This window comes from Chenopodium album, chromosome 3 (genome assembly GCF_948465745.1).
Source record: "Chenopodium album chromosome 3, dcCheAlbu1.1, whole genome shotgun sequence".
Lineage (NCBI taxonomy): Eukaryota > Viridiplantae > Streptophyta > Magnoliopsida > Caryophyllales > Amaranthaceae > Chenopodium > Chenopodium album.
The window spans coordinates 20010571-20022310 of NC_137836.1; the positions used below are offsets into that span (position 1 = coordinate 20010571).

Genomic DNA, 11740 nt, shown 5'->3' on the forward strand with positions numbered 1-11740 from the left:
TTCTCAAACATGACTAATCTTGACCAACTTAAAAAATACTACCCATAATTACTTGAGTAGAATACTCAAGAGAGCTACGTTCGGCCTGATTCCTTAAGAAAGGATACGTAGGCAACCCTTTACGGGTGCGGCCACTTTATTTTTCGACATCTCCGCGTTCCAGAATCAATTAAAAAGTCAACAGAAAATCGGCAAATTATTGGCGTCGCAGAACAGAGCCTGGCGCCAGCCAGAAGTCATCAGCGCCAGCCAATGGAATTGGCGCCTGGCGCTAGACCTCAATAGCTGGCTTTAAATGCCAATTACTGGCGCCAATTTGGGAATAAAATCTCGGCGAATTTCGGTGTTTTTCGGAAAATTTTCGACTTCCGTACTCGAAGAATCTCTGGAAAATTAATTTTTTCGATTTTCATTGCTTTAATAAAATAAATTTAAAGTAAACAATTTAATTGAAAGCTAAAATTTCATTAATAAAATAAAATTACATTATTGATGGGATTTAAATAAGGCTGAAATAAATTAATTTTAAATAAAAATAACCGTCTAAGTCTAATAAATCTAAAGCTAAGCAATGTTTTTAATCTTTCTTTTCCTTTCTAGCTCTTTTCCAATTCTTTTCTGCTTCCTCCTCTTCATCTATTACTCTAGCTAGTAGGCATCCTTTAGAGGACCTACATTCAATTTTGGAGTAGATGGTCTCCCCCTCAGCTAGCACTCCATGCTTCTCCTCCACCCAAACTTTTTTGTCTATGGTGTTAGCTTTCCTTTTTCCTTTGTCTTTGGTAGTATTTTTCTTCCTAGGCATTGTAGGTGTTTTGAATTCAATTCTTGCACCTAAGCGTTCTTTGGCAGGAGTCACCCTGTCACCTAGACGATTCTTTACATCGGTTCTACCCTGATCAATGGAAGACTTCTTCAACAACCACTTCTTTACATCATTAGGCAAAGAAGGAGGAACCTTTTGGGTAATCACTTCCCATAAAGGTCTAGCGCTCCAGTAAGCATCGAATCTATCTATTTCTTGAGATACAGGGTACTCATAGGGAGGACGAAGATCCCCGGAAGGAATATTCTGAAGCAAGTCATATTGTCTTTTCACCCTGCAGGGATAATAATAGGTTACACGAGACAAGCTTGGAAGACGGCAGAAAAGTTGCCTGTTAACACCAACCATCCTTTCTATTTTCCACCATGGGATGACCCACTTGATGGCAAAATCACGTGATTCAAATACTTTTCTCCACCCATGACGCCCAATTTTAGGGATGCGCTTCTTCCTTCTCACGAAGCAATTGGGAGTATATTTTTCAATGTCATTCGGAGAGCTAATTAATCCTAGCCTCTCCATTAGCCACATCTGTAAAAAAATTGCAATGCAAATAAATTATTATTACAATACAAAAATATATTTTTTTATTTCCGTAATATCATTTTTCTACCTATAATAAAATTGGAGAACCGCGAAGAGGCGCTTTTGGGTCCCTTTTCAATTCATCTAGACTAATCATAGTCTCTCCAACTATTAATGGCATTGGATTCCTCCCTGATTCAATCTGTTCTAGTACAGTGGTGATAATTGATTGACCCTCATTATTTTTACCACTACTAAGAAAAAATTGATTGAGCATGCAAAATAAGAACGCCCTTCTTCTATATATATGTAAAGATTCAGAAAGAGGTTTATCAAAATAATGGCGTGCGAATTCTTTCAAATTAACTATGTTGCCATCCACTATTTTTGATAAATCTCTTTCCTTCAAATTAAAGAAGCGCTCAAAATCCTTATAGTAGTATGCATCCACTCTAGGGATTACTACGAGGTCTATTGCAGGGAAACCTAAGATAGCACCAAATTCCTCTGGCAAAGGGCTAATCTCATCATACCCTATTCTGAAACAATGCTTATCAACATTCCAAAATTCTAAAGCGATATGTATGAAGTCTAGGTCTAGATCTACCCCTTTGATGCCATAAATTCCCCCCAAGTGAAATAAATCTAATTCTTTTCTGTCTCTAGCATTTAGAGATCGACACCATTCATGAGTGTATTGGGTGAAGGTTTTAGTGGCTAAAGACATAATTATTATTTTTTCTAAAGAAGAGAATAATTTTATTCGCTGGAATTATGAGAAGAATCGGCTGGGCAGGGGGCTATTTATGCACAAATTGCGAAGAGTTTTAATCAGAATGAAACACGGAGTCAGCGTCAATTAGCGTCAAACCCCCGAGATTAGCGCCAACCGCCAGAGCTTGGCGCCACACGCTAAGTGTAGCGCCTGGCGCTACGCGCCATAGTGTGGCGCCAGCTGGCGCCAAGTCACCAAGACAGTCGCGCGTGCCCAGTTTGCATTTTTAATATTAAACTCGACTCGGTTAATGACTTTATGGCTCCGTTTAATATTCCTAAACATCTTTTCTATATTTTTTCTTAATTAATTAAATATAGCTATTATTTTTTAATTAATTTATATTATTCTTTTTTTGGATTTTATTTTAAATTCCAAAACCCGTCATTTTTTTGATTTTTTCCTTTTTTATTTCTTTTTGGGGGAGAGAGTCGGATAATATCCTCCATCAATAATAAAAATGACGGAATATTTGCGCAAAATTGTTGTCACACCTCTTTCGCACACACTAACATACACATAATAATAAACAATCAAATAAATCCATAATAAACATAAAAATACAAAATGTGTCTCTAAATGATGAGTCAAAGGCAAAGTTCTATAAAAAAGTCAAAATAAAATATATACAGGACCAAACTACGGCGCCGGAGGACGTAGGCCCATCATGCCATAAAATTGCGCCGTACGAGGAGTCACCTCTCCACCGGCTCCAGCTTCAGCACCAGCTCCAGTCTCCGTGGGAGGAGGGAGACTCAAGATAGGACCACTCCAGCCAGGATCAACCTGAGGCTGAGGCCGCGGAGGCTGCTGCGATGACGAGCCAATCTCGTACATCCCACCACCTCTGAGAGCCGAGGTAGCCTCTCCTACCGGTGCAGCAGAAGCACCCTCAGAAGAAGATCCCGAGCCCTCAGCAACGTCGGCTCGAGCAGCCTCACAGCGACCGCCTCTACCCCCTGACGAAGTGCGACGATGTCTCGAGCTAGACCTCGCCAGATCTCCCCGCCCCTCAGGTCTCGTGCGGGTGTGAGAAGCGATAGGCTGGCCCTGCAAAAAGAATTAAATCAGAAACAAAGTGAAATTGAAGCAGTAATGCAAAAAAATAATGGGTAAAGAAAGGTTACCTCTCGGACAACGTCATCCCGACGACAGGTGGCCGCATTCCTCATCTGGACGAGCTAGCTCCGGAAGGCATCTATGCATCGTGCCATAGCCGAAACCACCTCGCGTGAAAACTGTCAGAAAAATAAGTCAGTGAAAAATGCATGATATATGAACACAAAATTCTGAAAAAAACTAGGCTTACTCTAGTCTGATGGCGAGGAATCGACCGCTCTACAAAGCGCTCGCTCTCGGGAGCCGGAGAAATCATCTCCTCGATCGGCCCGTACATCCCCTGGTAGTGGATGGACATACGGGGTGGCACGAACTCAGCAGCACCGTCCTGATAAAACGAAAAAAAATCAGTAAAGTATTACTTGGGGGCTACTTAGCGAAAAATAAAAAGCTAAGAATCTTACCCTCACATCCTCAGCCGGTACAGGGGCCGGAGCCAACAAAGGTAGTAGCTCCTCAGCATAACACCGCCCGAGGATCGCATGGGACCGCCAAGGGGTACCAGCTCCCTCACACATGCTCGACAACCGCGCCTCGTCGAACATATGACGTGGTGGAACGACAGGAACGACAAAGACATCAGAGGAGTGCTGTCTAGCGACCCTCTCTCCTAAGTACGCGACCGCTCCATAAGTCCCAAGAAAGTAGCGACGCTCAGCAGAGTACTTTGCGGCTAATCCAGGGACTGTCCAACCGCCCCACGGTCGGTATACCACCTCAGGTCCCTATAAAAAGCATCAATCAGGCAAGAATGTATCTAAAGCACCGCGGAAAAGCAAGATAAACGATAAAAGTCGTACCGAGATGATCCAGCTCCGGACACGTGCAGTAGACATGTCCACATGGTGGCCGCCCCAAGAGGCGCTCACCGGAAATCCCCGCGGCGATGGTCTCGCCGGCGCAACGGAAGGAAAGTACTCGTAGAACCAGATCTACAAGGAGTTAAAAGTATGAATAAATGCTAACTAATATGTAGGGCTAAACTTTATAGGGAATAATGTTTACCTCTACGACCTTCCAAAAAGCAGACAAAGCGACGTTCGTCCTAAAGGACCGGTGACGACACGAGTCCCTCAGTGCACGAACAAAGTCAGCATAGGCCAAGCTGGCCCAGTCATAAGTCCTGATCCGCTGGAGATCACGGACAGCAGGGAGGTAGTAAAGCAATGCCCTACTACCCTTGTCAGGGGAGAATGTCCCTGACAACAACATCAGCACAAAGATGCGCACCCGCTGCTCTCGGGTGGTCGCATCGTCATCAAGAGCCGCTGCCAGCGTCGAACGGCGAATCCCTCTAGCACTGAACTGAGTCGTCTCGGCCTCAGCTCGGGCCCGAATAGCGATCGGCCCCAACAACTCCTCGACCTCTAAAGAAAAGACGTCGATCCCACCGCCAAACGGCAGTGGCACAGAAGTGAACTCCCGTCCTGTGATGAGACTGAAGTCCGTAGGGGTGACCATCATCTCGCACCAAGGAAAATGAAAGGTGTTGGTGGTGTCCCAGAAGAACTCCACCAAAGCGCGCACTACGTGATTACCCCCGCTGGAGGCGATCATAGCCTTGGAGGTATCAAACAGAGTAGCTAGCCCGCAAGACTCCCATAGGAGCCTCGTCTCAAGATCCCTAACGATGTGCATCCTGTACAAATCGCCTAAACCGTCACAGCCAGAGCCGTGATGCCGTGTCCTCCCGGGCTCGGTACCCCGTCTCACCCTCTCAGAAATGTGGTGGACAGGGGCGAAGAACAGAGTCCGCTCGTCCCACTCCGGAAGCCGACCAAGCGAAGTGGATGGCGTGGCGTCGTCCTCTACGGGCTCATGCTCCCGTCTAGTGTTTCAGTACCGTGAACCCGAGCCTCGTTGTCTAGCCATGCTACAGTGTGCAGAATTATCATGAATTAAGGTTCTATAGTATCTAAGGTTCGCCTAGCCGCAGGATACTATGTTCGCAAAAAAACAGAGTACGTAGTACTAAAACATAGCACGAATTCAAATTGAGCATAACAGCATTTTTCAAGCAATCAAACAATTTCTTGCAACACTATAGTGATTATTGTGACAAATTGGACAAGAATTGCTAGCAAAAATATCAAGAACGAGTCACATTGTTCTTCACGACCTTAAGAGGTCCAACGATGGAAAATTGCTTGTTTCTTCACCAAATTGAGTCAAACAAGTCTCAAATTACTCCCAAGGCAATATACAAACATAATCAAGCAATTTTATGGCATAAAACTTGACAAACAAAGCAAATTGAGCATTATAAAATTCGAATTTTCATGAAATTCGTGAATATTCATGTCAAGAATTCATAAAAACTGATGTGAGTTTGAGAAAAACTTACATAGATCGGGAAAATAGATGAAAAGAGCTTTGATTTGCAACAAATTTGAGCGAATTCGGTTGAAAAACGAGCAAGCAATGAGCAATTGAAGCTTTCGGTTTCCTCGAGCAGTTTTCGCGACGAACAGAGCAGCGAAATGAAGAGAAAATGGGAATTTAAAAAGATTCCCGTGCTGGCGCCAGTCCCTAGGCATTGGCGTCACGAGTTGGGCTTGGCGCCTGGCGCTAACGCCTAATAGCTGGCGCTGGTGGTCTTTCAGCGACGCCAAAGCATCTAGCCACCTGTTGAGGTTGTGCTAACCTTCTGCAACATATTTTTGGGTTCCTTGGTACGCCAGTTAGCCCCTCTAAGCAATTTGACATGATTTAGTAATTGGCTTGATTACATAAAGTGATCGACCTGATAAGAGATCGTCTCACTTAGCTTAAAGCGCCTAAGCATTGGCTCGTTCGCAAAAGGCACCGACATATAGGTTCAAGAGCAAAGAGCACCGATATACGGCTTCAAAGCAAAAATAACGCCGACGTACAGGCATAGCGGAAGCAAAGTTCAGGCGAACTTTTAAAAGATCGACAGGCGTGGATCTTTGGTAATTTCCTTTGGAAAATTATTGCATCAAATGAGGATAACTTTAAGAGAAGATATCTTCGACAATGTTCCCTAGCTTGCGGAGAGTTGTCACGAGCAACTGAGGATTATTTCAAGCGAAATAATCTTCGATAGTATTCCCTAGGATGTGGAATATTATCAATGCGACTGAGGATTGTTTCAAGAGAAATAATCTTCGATGGTATTCCCTAGGATGTGGAATATTATCAATGCGACTGAGGATTGTTTCAAGAGAAATAATCTTCGATGGTATTCCCTAGGATGTGGAATATTGTCAATGCGGATGAGGATTGTTTCAAGAGAAGCAATCTTCGATGGTATTCCCTTGGACGTGGAATATTATCAAAGCGGAGGAGGATCATTTCAGGCGAAGCAATCTTCTAATTTGGAAGTTGTTACAGGCGTAGCGGTTTTCAAGCGGGATGGCATTCTCTAGCTTGTAGGAGGTCATCAAAACAAGGATACAGCAGCAATCGGTTACCTTCAGAGACGTGTGCTCGACGGTGCAAGATGCGTGTTTCTTAACTCTTTTATCTGTTTAACTAACGCTAGTTTGCAGGTATCGGCGTTACAAGAGTGATTTAGGATCGCAGAACGTTCTGAATCATTCTCCGTCCCTATCGCTACTTTGAATTTTGTTTTCGAAACTTGCGTTTCTCCAAACTCAGTCAAAGTGGGGGCTTCTGTAGACACCCATTTGTGTCTCCCCAAAACCAAACCCAGTGATGAGTACCTTTCACGTCGAATCATAATCGAATGAAACGAAAGTGTGGAAAGGTCTAGTGTTGCGGAAAGTTTTAATTTCTTTTCTCTTCTTTCTGTTTTTGAAAACTTTATTTTAAGAAAATAGCCAATCCAGTTTGGTTGGTCCATGATATGGGTCAGATAGTAGTGTAGTTGGATAGGGCTTGCAAAGACCTTTCCAACGATATATTATAAGCCCAATTCCGATGAATATTAAGGAAATTATGGCCAAATTACCAAACTGGGCCCGGTTTGAGCTTTATGTACGGCCCAATGATCTTGGGGAGGGCCTAATATGATTTATCATTCCTAATGAAATTAGGAATGGTTTTAGTCTTCTAGAATCTTCTAGAAAGTTCTTTTCATTCCTAATTCAATTAGCATTGATAAGTTGACTTTGTTGACTTTTCAGAGTTTTAATTAAAATCAAATAGCATTTTCGAAGAAATTATATTATTTTATCCTCCAGTACGGTAAACTTATCAGATTTTCGAAAACACGTTAAAATCAAGCTTGGCGTCCAACCCCAGGCCTTGGCGCCTGGCGCTAGCCATTGGCGCCTGGCGCCAGCTAGCCAGGGTTGGCGCCAGCTCTGTTTCATGAGCGTCAGACTCTGTTTTGTTTATTTATCTTTTTGGCTGATTTTCTCTATAAATATCGTATTAAAAACTCCGTTTTCATTCATCATTCATCATCTACATCTATCATTCACCATTCATTCACCAATTCTCCTCATTCACATGTTTTCCTCAACAATTAGTTTTAATTAGCATTCTTTCATTCATCTCCCTCATTCATCTTTCCTTTAAACTTTGGTTTTCTTATACAAAATTCCGCATTCACAAGATCTAGAAGCACCTAGCCATATTCGAAGTTGCCTTCGCCCTAGACGTGAAAGGTTTAATTTCTGAGGGTTTGGTCCCAAATCTCTATTTCAATTATTTAATTTAATTGTTGTTTATTATTTTCCTTGAAGTTACTAACGTGTGTATTTTGTTATTAGAAAGAGGTACGAGGCATCAAAGTAAGTACTTTAATGGTTTTAATTGATGTTATGATGTAGATATCATGTTTAAATTGTTATTATGATTCCTAGTATCATGTCTAGGGTAATTTTAATATTAAATATGATTGTTAAAATGCTTCCTATGTTCTTCCTAATATTTATGATTGTTAGTATCATGTTAGGGTTAAAGATTTGATTTTTATTGTCTAGTGACATGCTAGGGTTTGTTATTAATCTTGTTAGTATCATGCCTAGGATCTTGCTATTATTATTATGCTTTAATGTTAACCTGAACATGATTATGATTATAATTGTTATAATGATTATGAATATTATTATTATTATTATTTTGATGATGATTTTATTTTTGATGATTATTATTATGATTATTATTTTTATGATTATTATTATCTTGATGATGATTATAATTTTATTGTTGTGATGTTGATTATTATTATGTTGCTTGATACATTATTTTTATTTATTGCTTGATCACGCCTTTATTGCATGTTTAAAGGGAATTTGTACTTGTAATCACGCTTAATAAGATATTTAATAATCTTGTTAGGGTTAATATGATTATAATTCAAGTGATCGCCAATAATAGTTTATTTGTGCTTTAATATTCAACCAACATAGATAAACAGGTTTAGGGTTAATTCTATTGATTGCATGTTAATTAAAAAGCGCACATGAATACGATCAGAATAAAGTAGAGGCCTATTATTAGGGCAGGTTCAATCTCTTTTAGGTTGGATTTGTACCTTCATCCCCGAACCCTTATTTGGTTCTAGACCTTATGGAGTTGACGATCTCTTGGATCGTTAAGGGGTGTAACCTTCACCTCGTGAATGGTTTACAAGTTCCTAAAAAAACTTGTTGGCGACTCTTTTGCTCTATCTTCTTCTCTTTTGGACGCCACCGTACTTTAGTGTATGATCACAGTGGGGTTCAAGCTAGTGGGATTTTAAAGGCTTGAAAATATTCCCTACAACTCTTAACGCGTTTTGTCCCCCGTTCACTAAATATTTCCCACATCACACAACAGTACACCGTGTCACGGGAATGTTCCACGTCTGACGGTGGGATTTCCCGTATCACGGTACACATTGGCGTGTCGCGGTATACTTTTTTAGAGTTTTTATCTTTTTAGGGTTCTGTGTGTTCCCTCAGCACATTTTTTCTATAAATACCCTTTCAACTCTGATGTTCGGGGCATCTATTAATTCTCTATTTTTCTCTCCTCTATGCTCTAGCCTAAACACTAGCCTACCCTTCTTCTTTCAAAATTCCTTCTTCAAGCACTCCAAGGAGTCCATACTTTACTCATGGTTCTGTCCTTAAGCCAAGGCGTGAAAGGTAGAACTGTTTGAGGGTTTGGCCCCAAATCAACCCTACTTTATTTAATTTAATTTAATTTAATTATGGTTTTATTATTATTTCCTTGAAGTTACTAACTCGTTTATTATTTTATAGTTGCAAGCAAACAGAATCAAAGTAAGAATTATGTTCCTTTTATTTCTATTATTTTTCTAACGATTTTATATTGTTGGAAATATTGTTAAATTGCTTCCAATGTTAATGTTTATTTTATTATTTTTATCACCATATTGCATGTTTAAAGGGAATATGTAATTTAAAATCACGACTAATAAGATAATTTGGACAACCGGTTTAGGTTCTTTTTAATCTTGTTGTTTAATTCAAGTGATCACGATATTTTAGAATTATGTGTTGCATTAATATTAAACCAATTTAGCATAATAATAGATTGGAGCAAATTGAATCTCTGTTTGTATGCCTTTGAGATCGCAGGAATCATTTTTCACTATAAGAATCGAGTAGAGGCCAATACGGGCGAATGTGACTCCATGATTCACTTCGTACCATCATTCCCGATCCTCCTTTCGTGGTTCCGAACCATATGGAGTTAGTAATCTCATGGATTATGAATGGGGTGTAACCTTCACGGGTCAATCGTTGTTGCCTATCGCTGTCCCCTATCGTGGTTGCCTTTTTATGATCCGTGAACGGTTTACAAGTTCCTTAAAAACTTGTTGGCGGCTCCCTACTTTGCTTTGTCCCTAATCGTTGTCCCTAATCGTAATGTCAATTCCCACTTCCTATGAGTGCCAAGCATATTCACAACATGCTTTAACGTAGGCGCACTTCGAGCGACACCTACACATGGTCTTTCAAGGCATTGACAAGTTGAGAAATTTGGTTTTCTAGCATCTTATTACCTCATTGAATTTCTTGTCACTTACGGCCATGTAAGTGCTCAACAACTTTGTTTGATTTTCAATTATTTCCTCTAAAGTAGTTCTAGAGGAAGAGGATTGTGAATAGGAATTATCAACTTGAGTCTTTGGAAAAAAATCCAGTGGAGGGCCTCTTTGAGCATTATTGTGAATAGGAATTATGCCCTTGATTGTTCCAATTACCACTATTTTGATTTTGTCCATAACCTTGATTATGGTTACACCACCACCTTGATTATGATTTCCATAACCTTGGTTTTGATTACCATAATTTTGGTTTTAATTTTGGCCACTATAACCTTGATTGTTATAGTTACCTCGAGAACCTTGGTTCCCTTGGTTCCTATAACCACTACCTTGGTTGTAGTTGTCAAAATTACCATGGTTTTGGTAATTCCTATTCCATTGACCCCTTTGGTTATCAAACCTTTGCACATTATTATTGTTTGACACATAGTTCACATGTTCACTCTCATTATTATCAAAATTATCATTAATATCCGGAAAAGCATGAGGGCAATTACTAGAATCATGATCATATGAACCACACACATCACAAAACAAACAACCACTAGGCATGTTACTAGAAGAAGGAGGGGGGTGAGAGTTAGAAGGAGTACCTCTCCCATTAAATAGGGAGGGAAGACTAGGAGCTCGGGAAGAAGAACTCTCCAATTTTTCCTTGATTGCACTCACTTCCTTCCCCAAGTTTGTCATTTGTGAGGAGAGATTGTTGATTGCATTCAAATGATCAACCGAGTACACCGAAGAGCTACTCTTGCTAGTTGATTCTTTCTCACCATCTTTCCAATCTCTATAGTACCTCACAACATCCTCAATGATGTCCACCACTTCTTCTTGCGTCCTATTCATGATAGGACCTCCGGCTCCTCCATCAAGGCATGACTTGCCTTGGGGACTTAGGCCTCCATAGAAAATCTGAATAATTTGATAGGTTGGAATCCCGTGGTGAGGACACTCCCTTTGAGACTCCTTATATCTCTCCCACGCTTCATAGAGGCTTTCACTTGGCTTTTGTTTGTAGCCTTGAATCAAAGCTCTTGCCTCCGCCGTTTTCTTTTGAGGATAGAAACGAGTTAGAAATTCTTTTGTAACCTCGTCCCATGTCGTTAGAGAATTCGGCTTAACCTCCTTGTCTAGGAATTCCAAAGCACGCCCAATGAGAGAAAAGGGAAAGAGCTTGACGTAGATGAATTCTTGGGAAACTCTGTTCACCTTGATAGTATTGCAATATTTTTCAAGTTACTTGAGATGATTTAGCGAGCTCTCATGCTTGGCTCCACTAAATTGTCGCCTCTCTATCAAAGTGATCATAGCCGACCTAATTTCACAATAATTTGCCCGTGTTGTAGGTGGAGCAATTCCATTCTCAAATCTATATGCTCCGGGAATCCCCAATTCTTTCAATGCCGCTCTCGGATTCTCTCCCATTCTTGCTTGTTCCTCTACTTGTGGTTCTTCCTCACTTGAAATGCTAGAGGTCAAAGATCTCCTAGCAACCCTTAACCTT

At 40.8% G+C, this 11740-nt stretch overlaps 1 non-coding gene across 1 annotated transcript; it reads left to right on the plus strand.

The window, feature by feature from the left end:
• The first annotated feature begins 11170 nt into the window (after positions 1–11170).
• LOC145626044 (small nucleolar RNA R71) lies at positions 11171–11276 on the plus strand. Its single transcript, XR_014110918.1, has one exon. It is a non-coding gene; the product is annotated as a small nucleolar RNA R71 (small nucleolar RNA).
• Positions 11277–11740: the final 464 nt, after the last annotated feature.